Source organism: Pongo abelii, chromosome 1, assembly GCF_028885655.2.
Source record: "Pongo abelii isolate AG06213 chromosome 1, NHGRI_mPonAbe1-v2.0_pri, whole genome shotgun sequence".
NCBI lineage: Eukaryota > Metazoa > Chordata > Mammalia > Primates > Hominidae > Pongo > Pongo abelii.
In genome coordinates this window covers 127,759,130-127,771,538 of record NC_071985.2, presented here as the reverse complement: position 1 = coordinate 127,771,538, position 12,409 = coordinate 127,759,130, and positions in this window count along the sequence as shown.

The following is a 12,409-nucleotide window of genomic DNA, read 5'->3' as shown; positions in this document are numbered from 1 at the left end:
GAAAACATTTGTAAAGAGCGTATTGGATAAAAAGCTTGTATTCAGAACAAATAGTTTTCCAAAACTAGTGGATTAATTTCCTATTTCCACTCTGACAAATTACTGTAAACTTAGTGACTTAAAACAATTAAAAAAATGTTTACAGTTCTGCAGTAGAGAAATCCAAAATCAATTTCACTGGCTGTAAAGTAAAAGTATAGGCAGGACTGTGTTCCTTCAGGCAGCACTAAGGTCTACATTCCTGTCCTTTTCCAGTCTGTAGAGGCCACCTGCATTGTTTGGCTCATTGTTCCTTATTTCATCTTCAAAACCAACAGTTAGGCATCTTTTGTTCTCTCTGACCTCTGCTTCCATCCTTCCATCTTGCACAAAAGGTTGTCCAGCCACACCCTTGGCTTTCTCTCAGAAGCAGGTTTTCTTAACAGTGAATCTCCTAATTTTTTACCAAATGGATAGGATAGTAAATGATTTCCTAAATCATCAAGTCTTGCTTCTTTTCTTTGCTTAATAATTATTTCTTTAATTCATCTCTTTCCACTTTTATCTTACTATAATCAGCCAGAAATAAACAGTTCTATCTTTAACACATTACTTAGAAATTTCCTGAGCTAAATATCAGAGTTCGTTATTTACAAAGTTTGCTTTTTACACAATTACAGAAAACAAGCTAAACCTTTTACCACTACAGATCAAGGATTATCTATTTTCCATTTTCTAGTAACATGTTCCTCATATTCATCTAAGCCCTCCCTAACACCCCTTTAATGTATTTATGTTTATAAATAGCCTGTTAAAGATGACTTATGTATTCTCTCAGACCATGTATGTTTTTGCTTCCACGTTCCTAACATCCTTCTGCTCCCTTATCAGAAGCACTTTTAATGTGCATGTTTCTACAGTGTGTTTATTATTTAAATATTATCTAAGATAATTTTTTTACTACCATGTTCCACCCTTCTTTCTGAGGCCTTCCTAGCAGAGTCATTTACATCCAAACTTATATTCAGAGTCTGTTGAAAGCAATCTAGAATTTTAATATGATACTCCTAAAATTCTTCCAGCTTCTTCAAATTTGTCTAATCCAAAAATAAGTTCCATGTTTTATGTATTTTTTAGGGCAGCATCCTATTCCTTGTTTCATAATCTGTATTAGTTTCTTCTTACTGCTATAACAAATTACCACAAATTTAGTGACAAACAAATGTATACTCTTAAATACTGACAACCAAAAACTTGAAATCAGTTTCACTGGAATAAAGTCAAGATTTCACCAGGGCTGGTTCCTACTAGAAGCTCAAAAAGAGAATCCATTCTCTTGCCTTTCCTACTTCTAGAAGCTGCCAACATTCCTTGGTTCTTGGTGCCTTCCTCCATCTTCAAAGCTAGAAACAAAAAATCTTCTCTTCCCTTTGATTCTGTCTTTACATCTTTTCTCTCACAGTCTGATTCTCCTGCCACTCACTTTTTAGAACATTTGTAATTACATTAGGAGCACCCAGATAATCCAGAATAATCTCCCATTTTAAGATCTTTAATTTCCTAACTTCTGCAATATTTTCACCATGTAAATCACATATTCATAGGTCCTACAGATTAGAATATAGACATATTTTAGCAGCCATTACAAGCCTATTATAACCAATAATTAAAAAAATCCAACAAAGGAGGGAGCAAAATATTTGAATACTTCAGGTGATTGTAAATAAATACATAAAAAGATGCTCAACATCTTTTAGTCGTTAGAGAAATGCAAACTAAAACCACGATGACATACCAATGCATATGGCTTAGAGTACTCAACATTAAAAAAGTAACTCACTATAAAATGTGCTGAGGACTTGGAATTCTCTTTAACTGCTGATGAGAAGGCAAACGGTACAACCCTGATGAAAAACAAGACAGCAGATTATTAACATTAAATCATCTACTTTATTTTTCTGGTCATTCTATTTTTAGATATTTACCCAAGCATAAGTTCATAAAGAACATGTACACAAATATTCCTAAAACATTTATTTGTAATGATCAAATTGGAAATAATTCAAATATCTATCAACAAGGAAATTGATTAACAACCTCCGATATGTTCATTCATGTAATACCACTCGGCACTAAAAAGGAGTAGATTATTGATATACATAGCGTGGAAAAATTTCAATATAATTCTTGTGAGAGAAAGAAGCAAGACAAGAAACATGAATATCTATTTTATGATGTTATTTATTGAAAATTCTAGAAAATACAAACTAGTCTATAGTGCAGAAAGGAAATTAGTGTCTGCCTGTAGATGTGCTGAATTGGGGGTTTGGGAACAATGGAAAGAGAGATTACAAATGGTCATAAAGAAACTTCTAGGGGTAGTATACATATTCATTATTTTAATTTTGGAAGTATTTTCCTGAGTATATGCATATGCCAAGACTTATCAAATAGTAGATTTTAGATACACTCATTTTGTTGTGTACCAATTATACCTCTATTAAGCTCTTAAAATAGTTATAAGGCCATGTGTGGTAGTTCATGCTTGTAAGCACATTGGGAGGCCACGGCAGGAGGATTTTTTGAGCCCAGGACTCCAGGCTACGGCAAGCTATGACTGTGCCACTCTACTCCAGTCTGGCTGACAGAGTGGGACCCTGTCTCTAAAAAATACAAGAATAACTTATAAACAAATTTTGGTTATAGAAAGACACCATTAAAGGTGAGAAAATAAAAAACATACAACAAGAAAAAATATTTGCAATACATTTTTCTATTACAAGATCTTATCCAGAATATTTGATAAACCATTATTAAAAAAAAGGACAATGTGTAATATTGATGAGTATTCCTGGCATTGTTATGTGAGTAGTTTTGTCTAATGCACGTCTATAAATATTTATACTCCTTTGGAACTTTATTCCAGAGTCTTTTGGAAAAATCTATGTCTATTTTATTTTATTTATCTATCCATTTATTTATTTATTTATTGTTATTATTTTTCTTGAGACAAAGTCTTGCTCTGTCACCCAGGCTGGAGTGCAGTGGTGCGGATCTCGGCTCACTGCAACCTTGCTTCCCAGGATCAAGCGATTCTGCTACCTTAGCCTTCAGAGAAGCTGGGGTTACAGGCGCCCGCCACCATGCCCAGCTAGTTTTTGTATTTTTAGTAGAGATGGCGTTTCGCCATGTTGGCCAGGCTGATCTGGGAACTCCTAACCTCAGGTGATCCACTCGCCTTGGCCTCCCAAAGTGCTGGGATTACAGGCGTGAGCTACCACGCCTGGCCAGGAAAATGTATGTATATATTAAATCATTAAACTGTGTATACTTGGCAGGGAGCGGTGGCTCGCACCCGTAATCCTAGCACTTTGGGAGGCTGAAGGGGGCGGATCACCTGAGGTCAGGAGTTCAAGACCAGCCTGGCCAATATGGCGAAACCCCGTCTCTACTAAAAATACAAAATTAGCCAGCCGTGGTGGTGCATGCCTGCAATCCCAGCTACTTGGAAGGCTGAGGCAGGAGAATCACTTGAACCTGGGAGGCAGAGGTTGCAGTGAGCCGAGATTGCGCCATTGCATTGCAGCCTGGGCAAAAAGAATGAAACTCCTTCTCAAAAAAAAAAAAAAAAAAGTATATGTATATTTACCCAGGCATGGTGACACGTGCCTGTAGTCCTAGCTACCTGGGAGGCTGAGGTGAAAGGATTGCTTGAGTTTTCGAGGTCGAGGCTGCAGAGTGTAGGGATCACTGCCACTGCGCTCCAGCTTGGGCAACAGAGTGAGAATCTGTCTCAAAAAAAAAAAAAAAAGTGTTATCTCTTTTATAACAAAAGTAAATCTCTAGGATTTGCCATTAAGTATTCAAACAAGTACCCTGGATATGTGTAATAACATTTCATTGCAGCATTTTTATAAATAGGTAAGAATATTGGAAAATTAAATGTCCCGTAGTAGAGAAGTGCTAAAATATATCATGACAGTTTTAAACAATAGAATTAAAGCCAGTCAAAATCAATAATGATTTAGATATGTAAAAAGGACAAATGTTCAAAATAGTATTTATATTTTTGCTTCTTTTACATATATATGTAATACTTTATGAGAACTAATCTCATGAGCAAGTCATCAGTAATGTGAAAACAAGTTTACTGTTTTTAGCCATATTTAAAGCTTTTTAGAATAGACAATTAATGAAATTACTCAAACCAAAATCTACCATTGTGTTAATAGACTTCGGAAGTAATGAGAGTGACCATGTAAAATAAAAAGATAATCCCCTTTTATTCCCCATTCAATAGCTTCATATCAGACCTTTAAACAAATTGTTCACATTAAAGGTATAAACATCCTGCACATCATATTACCTTTTGAAAGTCAAAAGTCAGCATACGTTAAAGTCTAAGAATATCTGAGTTTGAGAAGAAATGCATAATAACACTTTAGACATAAATTAACTTGCTGCCATTATTTTCTATTCCTTACATGTTTTTAAGAGCCATTTATTTTCATAATGCTATATTTATTTACAAGGGATTCATTTAAAACAATAAAATTTCTTGTTTAGATAAATGGAAACCACCATTGTAATCAGCATCAGTAGACAAAATTCATAATAAATAAAATTACAGGAACCTTTTGGGCTCTTTGCAGGTCTGGGAAGATAAAAAGGGCTACACTTTCTATTTTCCAGATTTTTGGTTCATGTATGTTTGTAATAGTAAAAAGGGAAAGATAATATGCCATGCTTATCTATCATAGTTTACCATGAATATTATGATTTTTAAGAAGATACTCACAGTTTGAAACTCAATGTCACACTAATAGAAACTATGCACTTTATTTTACAACCTCGATTTTTCACAAGTGTTCTCTAATTAAAACAATAAAAACCTTGTCATGTTCCTGTAAATAAATATTTGCCTCATGTATGTCAGCCTGTAATAAGATTTTCTAAAAGTATCAGTAGGAAAATATTAAAAGCATACTTAGCTATTAAATAGTAAAATATGTAAGTGAACTTTTAATGTCTTTCTCTTAAATATATACAAGAGTACAAAAAGCACTATCACCTTACAATCTATTACATTCAGAAATATCTTATAAATTACCAGTAATCCCAAGCAAGTACAATTAATATATTTAAGACCTGTTTGCTTTTATGTTAAAATGATTATTATGTGTACTTGTTTGTCTAATTGTAATATCCAGCATTCTTAAATTGTGCTTAAAATTGATGTCTATATCAGATTGTTTTAAAGATTACATGCTATAAAATCATAATATATGTGTGAAAAGCACAAAATATTAGTACTGTGAAAAGCACTAATTATTCATTATCTAGGATATATATATATATATTCTTATCTAATAAAGCCACTTTAATTTCTAGAAGTTACACATTTTCCTTTGATTTTTTTGTTCGTTTGTTTCTTGAAAAGCTTCAGGATTCAAATGGTGGAGGCATTGTGGAAATATAGAAAATGTCATACAATTTGTGTAGCCATGCCAGCAGAAGGACTGCGTAAGGAGATTGGTATTCTATTATGGTCATCTGGATCATGTCACTGTCTGATTTAGAAAATAGAATTAAACAGATAGAAACTTTAAATTGAAAGTTTCTGATAACTGGCTAGGAGTTGTATTAGGATAGTCTGATAGAAATGGTAAGGAAAGATTTTAGCTGATGCAGTTTGGAGGGAAAATGTCTGATAAATTGATATCTTTCCCAAAAGCTGAATGAAATGTCAGTATCCTGCAGTCACAGTTTTTGATTTGGATAACAAGATGAGCTACTGGATTTGGAAGTATAACAAGGTTTTAGGTATGTTTGTTTGTTTTGTTTTATTTCATTTTTCTGATTCGTTTATTTACTTTATTTATTTTCAACTTGTTATTATAATAAATAAAATTTAATCATGCTCTTTAATATGCAAATGCAAGCAAACACAGGAATATTATATTTGCATTTAGAAAATAATTACCAAATATAATTAATACTTACATATTTGGAGTAATGCTCTTTTTTATTAGAGAAACTAACAATACTCAGTTTCTTTATTCTTTTGACAACCAACCATTTTATTTAACAATTGGGTTATTATAGAAAAATTAAAGGGGAGATAATAACTAGCTACCTTAATATATAGATTAGTTAATTTCACTGACCCTCTCTTTTTATAGACTGTAATCAGTTCACATTCAGAAATTTATAGGAAAAGAATATGTGCCTAATTATTAACATATGAATACCAGAGAAAGTAATAGAGTCGTACAATTTTTGTCTTCCTTTTGCTGTTTATATGTGAAGGCTTGGAGAAGACAGAATACTCCAGAGAAGAGCTGGTGTCCCTCCTCATTTTTTCCTTCCTTTTTAATAATGAACATGAATGTCACGTGTTGATATGACTTTGGAACAAAATAGAAACAGCCTAGATGCTAGAATTTCTATATTGAAAATTGTTGCTTTGGAGGGTGACCCAGTCAGCATCAGATTTTTTGTGAGAGAGAAATAGAAAGAGATACATTATTACTGTGTTGTGATGTTTAAGATTTTAGAGTCTATTAGTTAAACTGACATTGACTAATGAAAAAAGTACCAATGTTAATTACACTGGATAAGAATGCCACAGAATTGTAAAGATTGGAGATGTTGGTGATCAGCGAGTAGGAGAACCATCTTATAATATGGTAAACCTAAGTGAACAGTGGTAAGCTAGGCTTAAGAAGAGTAGGAGAGAAGCTGGTAATGATGAGTATAAAAAAAAACTCATTAAAGAACTTACCGATGGAATTTTAGGACTAGGATGCAGTCTAAAAAGTACTTTCTTGTAGTGTGTTGTCATGTGATATACCAAACACTTTGATTCTTAGAGATAATGAAGGAATTGTGAGAATCTAGAAAATTACCAATCACTTTAACAACTTGAATAGTTTCACTTTGCCTTAATTTTTCTTCCCTAAGATAACTAGTATACCAGCCAGGGTCCCATCAGGGAACAGAGAACACACACTAATTACGATATGTAAGAAGGGTGTAATAAAAGAGTTATTTGCAAAGCTTTGCACAACATGAAGGCAAACATGAAAAAATAGGACTATAAACAAGGGCTAACATTAGAGTTACAGTTATTATCCCTAGGTCCATGAAGGTGGAAAAAGGGGTACAGAGTATTGTAAATGGGAAGGAGAAAGTCCTATAGAAAAGTAGCACTAAAAAGGCAGTGGCTTGCAGTCAAGGAACACAACCAGCCAAAATCAATCCCACAGGGAAAGAGTGAGAAAAAAAATTTCCCTGTCTCACTTGTTTGTTTCCAAATATTCTGAGAATTCCTTCTGACAACATTGGAATTGGAAGTATGAGGCAAAGGAGCCTATTGATGCAATTTATAGAGGTCATCATCCTTGAACAGATGGCAGCATAAGAAGTGATGAAGACTAGAATAAAAAATTAAACATAAGTTAACCAACACGTCCACACCTTCTATCCTTCAATAGTTTGGCTGCCTTCATCTGGGTGAAAAGTTTGTAGTCCCGATACAGAAAACAGCCAAGTCTGATGGGCCAGCTTATAATTTTGGGTGATGTCAATTCTCTCACACTTCTACATGAAGCCTAAAATATTATAGCTGGCAAAGAGGCCTAGCTAGGTCATTATAGATGCCTTCTTTCACTACTCATCTCACATTCCCTTTGACTCATCTGAGCACTTCAACTCTACAATGTTCATTTGATGACATGATATGAGTTTCGGTAGTGTGTGTGTGTGTGTGTATCTGTGTGTCTGTGTGCATGTATTGTAACATCTTCACTAAAAAAAACAAAAAAAAGATAAAGAATAACTAAGAGGCACTGTAGTCAACCCTGGAATTGCCAAAATAGTCCTTCTTGCTCCATTGTGTTGCATTGAGAACCCAGTTTTTCTTATTGGCTATTGACATATTGGAATCAAATTGGTTTTAGTGAGAATCCAGTTTGCCAATCTGCTTAGCCAGTAGCATTCTGGAGTCTAAACTAAGCTTCTTTTTATAGAGAACGTCTTCCAGAAACTAAAAGTGATGACTTTCAGTTGCAAAATGGCAGAGTAGAAAGTTGGATTTATTAACCCTACCCCCACCACAGTAAACCAAAACAAATACACAGCATTGAGATGATCACCAGCAGTATTTCACAACTCAAATATGAGAATGAGACAGTTCTTAGGGCCACAGAGAAATTTAAAAATCTGAGATGGTAGAAGAATAAAAATTCCATATCTATGATGCTACTCTCCCAATTCGTCTGCCACCCAAGTACATAAAAAATGTCTCCCCAACTCACTGTTTCTAAACCAGGAAATAAGAGTTTAAGGTGGACAACCAGCTTCCCCATCACCTTTGGTTCCCTGTCAAGATATCTGATTCTGTCTCAACACATAGGAAGCATTGCAAGTGCCTTAAAAGGAAGATAAATCTCAGAGAACAGCAAAAGGGAAGACAAAGAGAAGAAGTGAAACTACCTTCCTAAGCCCTAGAAACTCTGTAACTTGGCCAAAGGAAACACCAAACCAGAATGGCTATTTGGCAGCACCATGCTGAATGAGATATGTTCTATAGGTGCCCTGGGCATGAACCCCTAGCCAACCTTTTCACACTATGAGGATATCCCCTTTGGGATATCCCCAATTTGATATCAGCAGTTCTTTGACTATTTAGTATAACTGAGGCAAACCTGGGCCTAAGGCACCATCTATTACTGAAAAGGGAGCAGCAAACTAACAGAAAATTTGGGGAAAAAATTCAACACATAAATTATAAAGGATATCTAACAATATATCCAATAAAAGCCAAAACAAATCAGAAAGAGAAGAGTAGAATAAATAATAATTCAGTGTAAATAAATAGATGGACATTCACAGGAAACATCAGCAAACAGAAAACCATGATGTCCTAGAATGGACAAAGCAAGGGATCACTGACTGGTGATAATGAGATGGTAATATCTGAGCTCTCTGATTAATAATTCAGAAATAGGAGTTTTAAGTGATCTCCAACATAACATAGAAATGAAATTTGGAAATTTAATGGAGAAATTGGAATGATAATTTTTTTTAAAAATTGGAGAACTGAGAAATATATTTGCTGAATGGAAAAATTCATTAAAGGCTGTCAACAACAGAATGGATAGGAGAGAGGAAATAATGCCTGAGTTTAATGACACTGAACATATACAAACAGAGGAGAAAAAAAGAGAAAAAATGAAAATAATTGAAAATCACCTACATGATATAGAAAATTACCTCAAAAGACCAAATCTAAAAATTACTGATATTCAAGAGGGAATTGAGCAGGAAAATGGAGTGGAAAGTTTACTGAAACAAATAACCACATAAAAATTTTCTAAACTTGAGACACAAATAAGTGTCCAGGTTAGAGAACACTAAATAGATTTGGTCCAAATAAGGCCCCAACTCATATAATAATAAAATTCTCAAGTCAGGGACAAAAAATTGTTCTTAAAAGCAGTAAGACAAAAAGAAGCAAATAAAAGAGAGCTCCAATTCCTCTAGCAACAGGCTTTCTAAATGAAAACCAATAGGTCAGGAATGAATGGGATGACATTTTCAAAGTGCTGAAAGAAAACAATTTTCATCCAAGAATACTTTACCCAGCAAAGCACTCCTTCAAATATTCCTCAAATATTCTTCATATATGAGAAATAAAACTTTTTTTTAAGATAAACAATACCAGAGAGTTCACTACCATGAGATATATCTTACAAGAAATGCTAAAGGGAGTTATTCAGTCTGGAAAAACAAAACAAAACAAAACACTAGTGTGCAAAAGGAAAACATTTGAAAATATAAAACCAACTGGTAAAACCAAGGTCACAGACAAACCTAGAATACTTTAATATCATAATTGTGGTGTGTAATCCACTCTTAACTTTAGTATGAATCCCGAAAATAAAATCTATCAAAACAGTAAGAATTACTGCAACCTGTTAAGATATAGACAACATAAAAATAAATATAGTGAGATAATAAAGAGTCAAAATGGGAGAGGGGATATGGAGTTAAACTATAGATGTGCTTTTTAAAATTTTTTTCTTTGTTTCTATTATTTTCTTTTTGATTAAAGATAAGCTGTCATCTCTTTTGAAAACATTTTTTTTCTATTAGATATTATTTGTAAGCTGCTGGTTAACCACAATGCAAAAAACCTATAATAGATTCACTTAAAATAAAAAGCAAAATGTTAAAACATAGACCACAGAAAATTACTTAACCACAAAGCTAGGTAGTAAGAAATAAAAAAGAGGAATTACAGAAGAATCAGGAAATAAACAACAAAATAGCAGCAACTCCCTACTGAATGGATGTGAACTCAATTCTCCAATTGAAAGACATAGAGTGGGCAGGGAGTGGTGGCTCACACCTGTAATCCCAGCACTTTGGGAGGCTGAGGTAGATGAATAACTTGAGCCCAGGAGTTTGAGACCAGCTTTGGCAACATGGCAAAACCCTGTCTTTACAAAAAGGAAAAAGAAAAAATTAGCCATGTGTGGTGGCATGCACATGTACTCCCAGCTACACAGGAGGCTAAAGTGGGAGGATCACCTGATGCCAGAGAGATTGAAGCTGCTGTGAGTCATGATCACAGCACTGCACTTCAGCCTGAGCAACAGAGTGAGACCCTGGAAATAAAAATAAAAAAAAAAAGCAAGACATAGGGTAGCTGCATGAATAAAGGAACAAGACCCAAGTGTATGCCACCTACTGAAATCCATTTCACTTATAATGAGACACATAGGCTAAAAGTGAAGGAATAGAAAAAGATATTCCATGAAGGTGGAAATAAAAAAAGAATAGGTGTAGCTATATTTGTATTAGATAAATTAAACACCAAGTCAAAGGCTATAAAAAGGGAAAAAGAATGTTACTATATAATGGTAAAATGGTCAACTCAGCAAGAGGATATAACAATTTTAAATATTGTATATGCTCAACAATGGAGTGCCAAAGTATATAAAGCAAACATTAACCAATCAAAAGCAGGAAATACAATAAAATATAATAATAGTGGGTGACTTCACCACCCTACTTTTAGTAATGAACAGATCATTCAGACAGAAAATTAACCAAAAAAATTGGAGTTAAACTACACACTAGAACAAAATGTCCTGACATTTACAGAACATGTAACCCAGCTGCTGCAGAATACACGTTCGTTTTATCAACACATGGAACCTGCTTCAGAATAGACCATATCTTTGGCCCCAAAATAAGTCTCAACAAATTCAGAAAAGTATACATCATATCAAATATCTTTTTGGCCACAATAAAATAAACTAAGAAACAAATAACAAGTATTTTGGAAACCACACAAACACTTGGAAATTAAGCAACATGCTCCTGAATGATGAATGGGACAATGAAGAAACTAAGAATAAAATTTAAAAATTTATTAAATAAAAATGGAAATACTGCATACTGAAACCTACAGAATACAGCAAAAGCTGTACTGAGAGGAAACTTTATAGCAGTAGTAGAAAGACACAACCTAACAACACAACCCCAGTGCACCTCAAGACATAGAAAAGCAAGAACAAACCAAACTCAAAATTAGCAGAAGCAATAAATAAATAAATATATAAATAAAATCAGAGCAGAAATAAATAAATTTGGGACTATAAAAAAGATGAATGAAACAAAAAGTTGTTTTTTTAAAGGATAGACAGAATTAACAAGACTTCATCTAGACTAACAACAACAAAAAACAAAAAGGCCCAAAATATAAAATCAGAAACTAAAAAGACTTAAAAAACTGAGAAAAGTTAAATAGAGGCTGTAATGTACAACTACACAAAAATGTTAATATAATAAAAAATAGAAAATCTGAACAAATGAATAACAAATAAGGAGATCTAAGCCATAATAAGTTTCCAAACAAAGAAAAGCCTAGGATATAATGGCTTAACTCCTGAATTATTTCTAATGAAGAACTAATAGCAATTCTACAGAAAACCTTCAAAAAAAGTGAAGAGGAGGGAAAACTTCCAAACTCATTTGGTGAGGGCAACATTACCCTTATACCAAAATCAGAGGACACATAAAACAACAACAACAGCAACAACAACACTGCAGGGCGATATCCCCGATGAACATAGATGCAAAAGTCCTCAACACAGTACTAAAAAATCAAATTGTAGAACAAATTAAAAATATTATTCCTCATGATCAAGTGGGATTCATCCCAGGGATGCAAATATAGTTTAACACACACAAATCAATCAATGCAATACATCACATCCAAACAACCAAGAACAAAAACCATATGATTATTTTAATTGGTATTGAAAATCATTCAATAAAATTTAACATTCCTTTATGATAAAACCTCTAACAAACTGGGTAAAGAAGGAACATACCTCAAAATAATAAAGGCCATATA